The sequence below is a fragment of the Pygocentrus nattereri genome, chromosome 9, assembly GCF_015220715.1.
Source record: "Pygocentrus nattereri isolate fPygNat1 chromosome 9, fPygNat1.pri, whole genome shotgun sequence".
NCBI classification, from domain to species: Eukaryota; Metazoa; Chordata; class Actinopteri; order Characiformes; family Serrasalmidae; genus Pygocentrus; species Pygocentrus nattereri.
In genome coordinates, this window is record NC_051219.1 from 23,569,292 (window position 1) to 23,582,137 (window position 12,846).

General features: G+C 42.3%; 1 pseudogene; it reads left to right on the top strand.

Annotated features, from left to right (window-relative positions):
* The first annotated feature begins 570 nt into the window (after positions 1-570).
* LOC108438078 lies at positions 571-12,766 on the top strand (annotated as a pseudogene).
* The last annotated feature ends 80 nt before the right edge of the window (positions 12,767-12,846 follow it).

Consider the following 12,846-nt stretch of genomic DNA (forward strand, 5'->3'; position numbering starts at 1 on the left):
AAACTATTCCACCTCAGAGAAGGAGTGTTTAGCTGTAGTGTGGGCAGTGGAGAAGTGGCGGGTCTATCTGGAGGGACGACACTTCCTGGTGTTTACGGACCATGCTGCTCTCACCTGGGTGTTTAACCACCCAAAACCATCTTCGAGGTTAACCAGGTGGGCTATCCGGCTCCAGGGATTCAACTTCTCTGTCCGGTACCGAAAAGGCAAATGTAACATTGTACCTGACACTCTCTCCCGCAGCTTGGCTACATTTCGGGTGGCTGGTACTGTGATGGATGTCCTCCCCGTAGATTGGTCTGAGTTGGCTAAGGCACAGGATGAGGATGATGCCCTAGAGCCACTCCGACAAATAGCTAAAGACCCAAAGGCAAAAGAGGATCGGATTCGTTTTGTTGTCAGGAATGGCATGCTGTTCAGGGACCTGTTCAGGTTTGGCAAGTGGTGGTTTGCTATCAATAGCGCATGGCAGGAGAGCACTGGGTTCACCCCTGCAGAGGTAGCCTTGGGCAGAAAACCTAGAGCGGTCCCTTAGAGCGGCTCTTGAGCCGGCCCCCGGATCCTGAGCAGATGGCATACAAAACTATCCAGCAACAACAAGACCTAATCCAGCAGGTTCAGGCTAATGTGGAGAAGACCCAAGCCAAGCAGGCCAGGCATTACAACTGGCGCCGGAAAACTGAGGAGTTTAGCGAGGGGGATCTGGTCTGGGTGAGGACTCACCCCTTGTCTCGGGCTGACATGGGATTCACTGCCGAACTTGCTGGAAAGTGGAGCGGGCCAGCGAAAATCATTAAAAAACTCAACCCTGTCAATTACCAGATCACTTACCCCAAAGATCCCAATCTCATCGACACCGTCCACGTCAAACACCTGAAGAGGTATTTTTGCCAGGCCGGGTCTCCACTTGACGGGGGGGGGGTATGTAACCAAACTGGTTATCTGTCAGTAGGGCTCTAGATACATTTTGCTGCAGTTCCTCTTCCCATTCTCATGGGGTCAGTAGAGAGGCTCCCTTGGGCTGTGTATAAATAGAAGAAGCCAAGCAGGTGGCATTGAGGGAATTGTGTTCAGGTGGCACATCCTCCATGCGGATTGTCTCCTTAACAGGAAATCGTGGGTTTGCTGTCTGTTGTGTTTTTGGTTCTTTTACTTAAGGTTGTACTGGTGCTTTTAAGGTTTGTGTACAGCACACTTTTCTGTCTGTGTTAATGCTGTGCTAATGCTGTGTCAATGCTAAAACTGTGCTAATGCTATGTTGAAGCCATGTTAAACGAAAGGACTACTTGCCATTGGTTTTAGATTCAGTCTCCCTTTTTATGCAGAAGGAGATTTTATATGCCCTAGACGGTTCTGGGTGGCTGAAGCTGGGACTTCTTAGGTCTCTTGGTACATCATTCCTGCTTCACTCAACCTCACTATTAGCCGCCTCACTGGCCACCTTCTGCTTCTCCATCGCAAGACTACTATTGCAGAAAGCTTCTATGTGAACTGTGCTACCACCAAGTTACTGACTAAAAGCTACAAAAGAGCCCATGGACTTTATTTGTGTTGGGTAATGGTCACTGACTCTGTGATTGTTTGATGGTGTGGGTTGGGAGCTGGAAATTACTTTGGTTTGTTTATTTAACACATGACCTATTGTACATTAAATTATCTTGTATGCCTCTCAGCCTCAGGAGACTACTGTAAGTCAGCCTAACTTGCTGTTTAATTGCCATACACTGCACAACGTATACACGGTCCCAGGTGATACCCTCCCTTATCAAATGTCTTTGTAGCAAAACTGTTAGTGGACTCTACGCTAGTGGTTAATTACACTTTTATATATGCCTGAAATATTATTATACATGCCTATAAATGCTAATTTATATAACTTACTTTTTTATAATGTATGTATAAGTTTGGTATTGACAGATGTTCAGAGCTGATCATTGCAATTGGTGGAGATGTGGGTTTAGACATTGTTGGACTGGCTGCCTCACTGTATTGCAGGAAGACCCCCTATATCTGTGTCCCCACCAATCTGCTGTCCTACATTGATGCCAGCATAGCGGCCAAGACTGGGGTCAACTTCTGCAGCTGTAAAAATATGCTGGGCTCTTGTACGCCTTCTATGGCTGTATTCTTGGACAGGAGCTTCTTAAGGAACCTCCCATGCCAACATATTTCAAATGGAATGGCAGAAATGCTAAAGGTACCACTGCATGGACTGGACCACAAAAACGGTTCAGTAATCACTGAATACTTTATAGTAGGGACTGAAATGTCTATGGTAGTTATTATTTACTTATACTTTTAAGTTATGCTATACATTAATTGACATAATAACAATGAAAAAATAACTATGTAATGATTCAATTAATTGCATATTTACCCAAATAATCACAAGTGAACGACTACCGTCTGACATCAGTTCCGGGTGAGAGTATTCCTGGCGTCTGTGTGTGACTGCCGCTTCTCCCCCGTGTCGCCGGTGTTTGTTTTGTTTTGTTTTTTTATAGAACTGTAAACAAAGTCTCTTGCTTTCTGAATGTAGCTGCTCCATTACGACTACTCTTCCCTGCTTGTACGTTGATTCTCTCTGAAGCCAACTGGAGGTGGCTGCACCGCCGTGGCTGTACTCTGCTCTGCCTTCCCGCCAACTGGAGGTGGCTGCACGGCCGTGGCTGTACTCTGCTCTGCCTTCCCACCAACTGGAGGTGGCTGCACCGCCGCGGCTGTACTCTGCTCTGCCTTCCCGCCAACTGGAGGTGGCTGCACGGCCGTGGCTGTACTCTGCTCTGCCTTCCCACCAACTGGAGGTGGCTGCACCGCCGCGGCTGTACTCTGCTCTGCCTTCCCGCCAACTGGAGGTGGCTGCACCGCCGCGGCTGTACTCTGCTCTGCCTTCCCACCAACTGGAGGTGGCTGCACCGCCGCGGCTGTACTCTGCTCTGCCTTCCCACCAACTGACAAGGCTGTATATTGGCAGGTCTAATGAAGGAGCATAACAGACTGAGGGCAGGTTATGAGTATAGTGAGGCAGAGCAGTTTACATAAGAAATACAATGGCAGGGTCAGACTTTGAAGGCATGAGGGAGGTTATAGGCAAGTGCGAAAAGATAAGATTTCAGGTTAGATTTGAATATGGAGAGTGAATTGGATTGTTTGACCAGTAGTGGAAGAGAGTTCCAGAGTCTAGGGGCAGATCTTGAGAAGGCTCTGTCACCAAAGCCTTGGAGGTTAGATGGAGGGATGGTAAGTAGTCCAGCTAAAGACAACCTGAGAGAGCAAGAGGGTTTATAGGGAAGAAGATCAGACAGGTAAGAAGTGGTGAGATTGTTAAAAGCTTTATAGGTGAGCAGAAGAATTTTGAACTGTATGCGATATTTCACAGGAAGCCAATGGAGACGTTGGAGAACAGGGGTAATGTGCATGAGTGTGGGTGAGGAGACGGGCAGCAGAGTTCTGAACCATTTGAAGTTTGTGAATGGAGGAAGAGCTGATTCCCGCTAGAAGAGAGTTACAATACCATACAACTATACAGTTGATTTATGTAGTCCATTTACAGTATATACCTAGAATTATAATTACTTATTTTGTATTATAAAGTATTCATTAACCTTCATCAAACATTCAGTGCCTGCTATGAAGTATTCAGTGATTACTATTAATTATTCAGAAATTAATTATTCAGAATGTGCAATGAATGATTAATTAGCTACTGTCATGTATTATAATTAACTATAGATTATTTAGTATCTACTATGAACCGCAACCCTGAGGGAGAAGCGGCTTAGAAAATGTGTGTGTGTGCGTGTGTGTGTGTGTGTACTATGAGTGAACTGAGTGTCTACTATAAATAATTTAGTATTTGCCATGAATAATCTGATCATTATTCAGTACCTACAATTAATCATTCAGCACCTACTGTGAATTATTCTGCATCTAATATAATTTATTCTGTATCTACTTTGTATTTTTTAGTATCTGTTATGAAATAGTAACTATTATGAATTATTGAGTCTCAATTTCTCCTGTTTATAGCATTCGATTGCATAGAAGACCATGTCACAGGTGAAACTCTACCTGTGCTCTGATAGAGCTCATCTCATCACCATTACCAGAGCTACATCTCTGCAGGTGGATAAAAACCAAGCAAAATAGACCAGAATGACTGCAATGACTGCAATGACTCTTATTCACCAGATTCTCATTTGAATTTTCCATTCCACCTTAAATGGTGATGCACTTACACTGAGGTGCTTTAAACATAGAACAAATTTCAAAAGTTGGTGAATATGAAGTTAACAAACTTACCTCAATAAATACATCGGTTTACATGAATAAATGTCTTAATCAATCTTCTTTGAATTCTTCTTCTTTCGGCTGCTCCCTTTAGGGGTCGCCACAGCGGATCATCTGCCTCCATCTTGCCCTATCCACTGCCTCCTCTACTTTTACACCAACCATATCCATGTCCACCTTCACTACATTCATAAACCTTCTCTGAGGTCTACCTCTTCTCCTTCTACCCGGCAGCTCCATCTCCAACATTCTTTGACCAATATATCCACTATTCCTCCTCAACACATGTCCAAACCATCTCAACCTGGCCTCTCTGGCTTTATCTCCAAACTGTTCCACCTTCACTGTCCCTCTGATCTGCTCATTTCTAATGTTGTCCATCCTTGTCACTCCCAATGAAAATCTCAGCAGCTTCATCTCCGCCACCTCCAGCTCAGCCTCCTGTCTTTTAGACAGAGCCACAGTCTCCAAACCATACATCATAGCAGGACGCACTACTGTCTTGTAAACCTTCCCTTTCACTCTTGCTTACATTTACATTTACAGCATTTAGCAGACGCTCTTATCCAGAGCGACTTACAAGAAGTGCTTTGTCAATCTAGAGAAAGTATCTTTGCTAGTTACCAATAGCTTAGAGAAAGAGACAGTCCTGAGCTCAGATACTGCTAGAAACAAATATGTCACTGCAGACACCAAGAGAAAAAGAAACAGAGTTGAACGCAGAACTCTGTGCCATTCAATGCAATACAATAACAATAAGATACAATACAATAAATAAAATAAGTGCAGCTTATAGTTCAATGCTCATTTAAGTGCTGTATAAAGAGATGTGTCTTCAGTCTGCGTTTGAAGACAGCAAGAGACTCTGCTGTTCGGACAGCCAGTGGGAGTTCATTCCACCACCTGGGTGCCAGAACAGAGAACATTCTCGACGCTCGTCTTCCGTGCACCTTGAAGGATGGCGGGTCAAGCCGAGCTGTACTCGAAGCTCGAAGGGCTCGTGGTACAGTTCGAGATTTCACCATTGCCATCAAGTAGGTAGGGGCTGGTCCATTTTTGGCTTTGTAGGCAAGCATTAGGGTTTTTAATCTGATGCGCGCTGCTATCCTGCTGCTATCCTTCTGTCACACATCAGCCCTGACACCCATCTCCACCCACTCCATCCTGCCTGCACCCTCTTCTTCACCTCTTTTCTACACTGTCCATTGCTCTGGATGGTTGACCCAAGATATTTGATGTCATCCACCTTTACGACCTCTACTCCTTGCATCTTCACCTTTCCACCTGCCTCCCTCTCATTCACACACATATATTCCGTCTTATCTCTACTGACCTTCATTCCTCTCCTCTCCAGTGCAAATCTCCACCTCTCCAGATTCTCTTCCACCTGCTCTCTACTCTCACCACAGATTACAATGTCATCTGCAAACATCATGGTCCATGGAGCCTCCTGCCTGATCTCATCTGTCAACCTTTCCATCAACATCGCAAACAAGAAGGGGCTCAAAGCTGATCCCTGATGTAACCCTACCTTCACCTTGAAACCATTTGTCACTCCAACTGCACACCTCACCACTGTCTCACTATCCTCATACATGTACTTAGTCCTGCACCACCCTAACATACTTTTCAGCTACACCTGACTTCCTCATACAGTACCACAGTTCCTCTCTTGGCACCCTATCATATGTCTTCTCTAGATCCACAAAGACACAATGTAGCTCCTTCTGGCCTTCTCTGTACTTCTCTACCAACACTCTCAATGCAAAAATTGCATCTGTGGTACTCTTTCTGGGCATGAAATCAAACTGCTGCTCACTGCTCTGAACCTCTCGCTTTAGCCTTGCTTCAACAACTCTTTCCCATACCTTCATGGTGTGGCTCATCAACTTTATACCGCTGTAGTTACTGCAGCTCTGCTCATCACCCTTGTTCTTAAAAATGGGGACCAGTACACTACTTCTCCACTCATCAGGCATCCTCTCACTCTCCAGGATTTTGTTAAACAACCTGGTTAAAAAGTCCACTGCCTTCTCTCCTAAACATCTCCATACCTCCACAGGTATGTCATCTGGACCAACTGCCTTTCCATTCTTCATCCTTTTTAAAGCTGCCCTCACTTCCACCTTAACAATTCTCTGCACTTCCTGATCCACTATCACTCCCCCATTGTCCTCCTCTCTCTCTCGTTTTCCTCATTCATTAGTTCTTCAAAGTACTCCTTCCATCTACTCAACACTCTCTGTTCACTCACTAGTACATTTCCCTCTCTATCCTTTATCAGCCTAACCTGCTGTACATCCTTTCCAGCTCTATCTCTCTGTTTAGCCAAAGGATACAAGTCCTTTACTCCTTCTTTACTGTCCAGCCTCTCATACAGCTCATCATAGGCCTGAGCCTTTGCCTTTGCCACCATTCTTTTTGCTATGCGACTAGCCTCACAGTACTCCTGCCTACTTCCTTCATCTCTCTGGTTATCCCACTTTTTCTTAGCTGCCTTCTTCTTCTGAATACTCTCCTGGACTTCCTCATTCCACCACCAACTTTCCTTGTCTTCTTTCCTCTGACCAGACTTAACACCCAACACATTCTTCCCAGTTTCTTTCACCACCTTAGCTGTAGTTTCCCAGTCCTCAGGTAGCTCCTCACTGCCCCCAAGGGCCTGTTGCAATTTTTCCCTGAACTGCCTGCAACCATCCTCCTCCTTTAGCTTCCACCATCTAATCTTTGGCTCTGTCTTCACTCTCTTCCTCTTCTTTGTTTCTAATCTCATTCTATAGACAACCACCCTATGCTGACTTGCTACACTTTCCCCTGGTACCACTTTACAATCTCCAATCTCCTTTAGGTGGCATCTCCTGCTAAGGATATAATCCACCTGTGTCACCCTGTGTTCTTCCCTCTTCTGAAAATACGTGTTCACCACAGCCATTTCCATTCTCTTTGCAAAATCTACAACCATCTGAACTTCCGCATTTCTGTCTTTCACACCATACATACCCAGCACCTCTTCATCCCCTCTGTTCCCTTCACCAACATGTCCATTGAAGTCTGCACTAATCACTAATCTTTCCTCTGTAGGGACACCATCTACCACTTCATCCATCTTACTCCAAAATTCCTCTTTCTCCTCTAACTGACAACCAACCTGTGGTGCATATGAACTGACCACATTCAAAATTACACCATCAACCTCCAACTTCAGGCTCATGATCCTGTCTGACACTCTCTTTACATCCAGAACACTTTTCACAAGCTGTTCCTTTAGGATTATCCCTACTCCATTTCTCTTCCTCTCTACACCATGATAGAACAGTTTGAATCCACCTCCAATGTTCCTGGCCTTGCTTGCTTTCCATCTGGTCTCCTGTACACAAAGAATATCTACCTTCCTTCTCTCCATCATGTCTGCAAGCTCTCTCCCTTTACCAGTCATTGTCCCTATGTTCAGAGTCCCTGCTCTAACCTCCACACTCCTGCCTTTCTTTCTTTCTCGCTGCCTTCTAACCCGCCTTCCTCCTCTCCTCTTTGATGGTCTTTGACCTACAGTAGTCCAATTTCCACCGGCACCCTGCTGGTCAACAGCACCGGATGCGGTCGTTGTTATCCCGGGCCTCGACCGATCCGATGTGGCAATCATATTTGTGATCCACATAATAGTTTTGGCACAAGTTTTACGCCGGATGCCCTTCTTGACGCAACCCTCACCATTTATCCGGGCTTGGGACCAGCGCTAGAAGTACACAAAGTACACCCCTAATGTCTTAATCAATAAACACCTTAAGCTTGCACTTGGAGATGTTTACTTAGCAGCTGATGAGCAGCACAGTAAAGCTATAATCAGCCACTGGAGCTGGTGAACATGTCTCACTGGATGATTCTGCGTCTTAAACCAAACACTTCTGTACTTCATCTGCAACACTAATGAATGCACTTCTAATAGTATATGCATTGTTTTTGCTTACTGTAGTGAGCTAGTATGCAGTTTGGAACACATAAATAAAAACACAGCAAGAAATCTCAGCTGTTTAGATTTTAGTTTTCATTTATCACTATAGCAACAAATCAAACAAAATCAAGTGACTATACTCAAAAATATAAGTTAATACACTTTAAAAATGACATTTAGAAAGTGTTTAAAATGTTTTACTGCCTTTCCTGCATCTGTTATGGCTTTGTCTCATTACAAACAGCCACAGATCAGCTGAATGAACTTGAAGTTGCTGCCAAAATGATGGCAGTGCAATTGTGACGTCATTGTATTACTATCAGTTCTTGGGTTGTTATTAGACAACAGTATTTTATTTTTCTAGTGTTTTATTAAGAATTCTGATTACAGCACTCTGAACTTTTGTTGCTTAAACCAGAAGTGTTAATAATGATAATAATAATAATAATAATATAAATAATAATAATGATGATAATAAATCTTTGAAACTTTCTCACAATTAACCCACATATAGACTTTTACAGTTAGGCATTTATATTATAGTTTATATCAAGTATAAGTCAAATGTATAAAAGTTATTGTGTAGTTCATATTAGTTAAATTAGTTACATTTATATAACTATTTAGTTGCTATAGGAATTGAAGTGTAAACCTATATCTGTGCAGTCAAGAGTTGAAGGAGTTCAGGATATGAGTGCCTTGCCTATATTATTAAATAGTACACAGAAAGTAGGTATTAAATTTACTATGGTACAACCTATCCATCCTCTCCATGTTCTAGATGGCTCTGACGAAACATAAAGGTCTGTTTGAGCTTCTGGAGATGGAGGGGTGCAGTCTACTGGACCTTTCAGTCATCAGATGTCATTGATGGGCATAGCTGCACAGATGCTGCCTTGTTGGCCATCAGGGCTACCACAGTGACTATGTTGAAAGAACTGTCCCCAAACCTGTGGGATGATGACTTAGACTGCATAACAGAATTCGGTTATGTGATCAGCCCTGAGCTGGAAATGGTAAAAAGAATGTATTTAAGTTATGAAAAGATCTGTTGTTAGGTTAAACCCACCTGAATTTATGTTTTTATAGAGGCCAATGCTTAAAGTGTTAATTTGGCAAAAAGTATTTTAACACCCCCACCCCCGCCCCCTTACCTCTTATGTAGTTGGCTGAATGTGCATCATATGTAAATGTATTCATTAAACTAAATCACTAAATCACTACATCACTAAAGACTTGACACTTGCCACAGACACACCTCGTAGACTTGAGAGTCCACACAGCCTCACACACCCGAGACTCAAGACACCTCAGTGTCTCAATGTGCACTCGTACCTCAGTGGCTCGACTCTACTTGGGCTCAGTCCTCAGAGACTAAACTCAGACTCACACTCCTGAGACTCAAGACAGCTCAGAGTCTCAATGCGTATGTGCACCACTCAAGACTAAAAACTTGACTTAGACTCACACCTCAAAGACTTGAGGCTTGACTCAGAATCGGATTTCAACTTGTATGCCAGAGACTTGAGACTTTATTAAGACTCAAGTCTCAAGTCAGCTCCCACCTTTGACGAGGCTTTTGTGTCTGTGCTGCAGACGGTGCTGCCAGAGCTGCTGCATGGAGAAGCAGTGAACATAGACATGGCCTTCATGCTGTACGTGGCTCGAGAGCGAGGCTTTTTAACAGAAGAAGACATGCAGTGCATCATTTCCTGTATGCAACATCTGGAGCTTTCTGTCTGGCATCAGCAGTGCTCTCTGGATCTGGTGCAGAAATCTCTCAGTGAACGCCTCAAACAGTCCGGCGGGAAGATGAGGATGCCTCTGCCTACAAGACTAGGCAGGTGGGTTTTTTTAGATTAATAGGGAAGAGTATGAAGCAAACATTAATTAGCTCGAGCTATAAAATCTGAAAATCTTCCACAAACATACAAGTCTACCTGATATATCATGTGATTCTGATTCTGATAATTCAAAATTGCTTTTTGATGAAACGATTTTCATTTTAGTGATTTTGATTCTGATAAACTGATTCCAATCTGATAAATTGATTCCAGTCTGATAAAGTGATTGTGAATTTGATCAAATTATTCTGATTAGATACATCTAATATAGTTCTGACTGTGATTCTGATTCTGATGGGTATTGTTATAGTGACTCAGATGATGTGAATTTACATTGATTCTTGTTCTAAATCTGATAGTGATACTGCTCTAATTATAGAAAAGTGATTCGGATTGTGATTCTAATAAGGTGATTCCGATTCTGATTCTGATGAAGTGATTTTGATTGTGAAAATGTTTCTTTCTCTGATTAGTTATTCTAGTTATGATTGTGATAAAGATATTGTGATTGGGTTAGAATGATTCTGAAGGGTTTTCCTTGTTTTTACTTCAACTAGTAATGTATATTATAATCGCTATAATGCATATTCTGTTTCAGAAATCTTCAGTGACACTGATGACGCCACCCTTTGTCAAGCATTTGAGAAATGGTGTGAAGAAATTAGTACCGGTAATGAAAACAACTACTTGAACCTAAATAAATAAATACACAGACTAAAATGGAGTGTTTGAGGCCAAACCACTCTGAATGACTCTGCTTTACATCTTAACCATTTAATTGTGGGGAACATTTTGGAATTCCTCTTTAGGAACCAGTTGATACACAGCATTAGAAGAGTCCCACCACTAGATGCTTTTAAATCCAGGCTTAAAACATTCCTATTTGTGCAGGTTTCAGGTCAGTTTAAAACTTAAGTTAGATCTACTGCACTTCTGTCCTGTAATGGCACTTTGTGATTTTAATTTCATTTATATTTTGATTTTTAATTTTAATAATTCTTTTAAAATCTATTCTTCTGATCATGTTATAATCATGTTTCTAGTTTCTAGTCTCCTTTAACTTGTTACATTTTAAATTGTAATTTGAAATATCTGTTTATTTCATTGTTTGTAAAGCACTTTGAATGACCACAGTGTATGAAAGGTGCAACAGAAATACATTTGTCCTGCCTTAGAAACAACGTCTTTGAGTGTCACGCTTCCTGGTTCTCGTTCCAACTCCTATACCATCAAGCACTCCACTTCCCAGAATTCCCCTGTCAGTGATGAGACTCTCTCCACCAAGCAGATCAGTTACCTGAGTATTAATCAACGACACCTGTTTTGTTGTGTATATGACCTGTCTGTTTGAACTGCATCTTTGTGAAGTATTGCCCTTGCTCTGTCTGTGCATACCAAGTTGTTTCTTTCTCAGATTGTTGTTCCGTGTTTGACCTTACCCGTTTTTGTTCTGTTTTCGATTCTCACTGCTGTTTTGGTTTTGATGTTTTTGTGGCTGTGTTTTCTCTGGTTTAGACCCTCGCCTGTTTTTTTGACTACGTTTTCACCTATGTCTATGTGCTTTGTATTACTTGTTTGGTTATTGACCTGACCTGGTGTTAACCCTGTTTGTCTCCATTTGAATAAATCTTTCAGTCTCTTTTACATCTGCATGTGTCTGATCTGCCAAGCTAGCGTTACATTGAGCCATAATTCAGTGCATATGAAAGACAATAAGTTAGCCCTGTGAATCATTTGTAAGTTTGAAAGAGACTGTTTGAAAGAATCAGTTTAGCAAATTGAATCAAACGTTTGTTGGGTTTCTACTAATGACTCAAAAGAAAAATCTCATCACACATACCATTTACAAACCACACATTAATATTCTGAAATATTAGAAAAAACAGGAACAGCCTTGTGAGAAATCAGAGACCTTCTGACCAATCAGGGTCAGCCTTCTAATTAATCTGTGATTAAGCCTTCTTGGGGGATAGCCCTCTGACCAATCAGGGACAACTCTCTGACCAGGCACGGACAGCCTACTAACCAAAAGCCTTATGACCAAGCAGTACCAGCCCTTGGACCAAATTAGGAACAGCCTTCTGACCATTCAGGGACCTTCTGACTAATCAAGGACAGCTTTCTGATGGCGATGTACTCTTTGGGTCCTTCTTGGGTGACTTTTTTTTAAACAAATCAAATAAACAGATATGAAGAATGTAAAGCAGCTGCTTTTTGTTGTTATAAATGAAATCATAGAACATAAATATTAACATATGTAACTTGATTCTTGCTGGATGGGTTGAACTGAAAAGCAGTTAGAAGTCATTTTAAAGGGAATTATCAGGTTATGCTACAGTGATGTTTGGCTGAATCAAACTGAAACAAAACAAACTAAACACTGTTGAAGTCCTGACCACTGAAGAACAGGGTAACATACAAGTATGCAGAGAAACAGATGGACTACAGTCTGTAACTGTAGAACTACAAAATGAAACTATATGGTCAGTGGAACTGATATGAGGGACAGTGAGTGCAGAACATAGTGTTCCTAATAAAGTGCTCTGTGTGTATATGCACACGTGCATTTATAGGCATGGTTTGACATCAAAAGATTTGGCAGTGAAGAATCTTCAGTCATGTGTAATAAAATGCTGCTATGGGGCCAACAGGATACCATGGCCTGTTGGGGACGCCCCTGTGAAAGCCCCTAGAGCCCTCCCACCCCACCCTGTGCCAAAGAGTACAGTGTGCTGTATGGGGTGTAAATATTTCTGCTTGAAC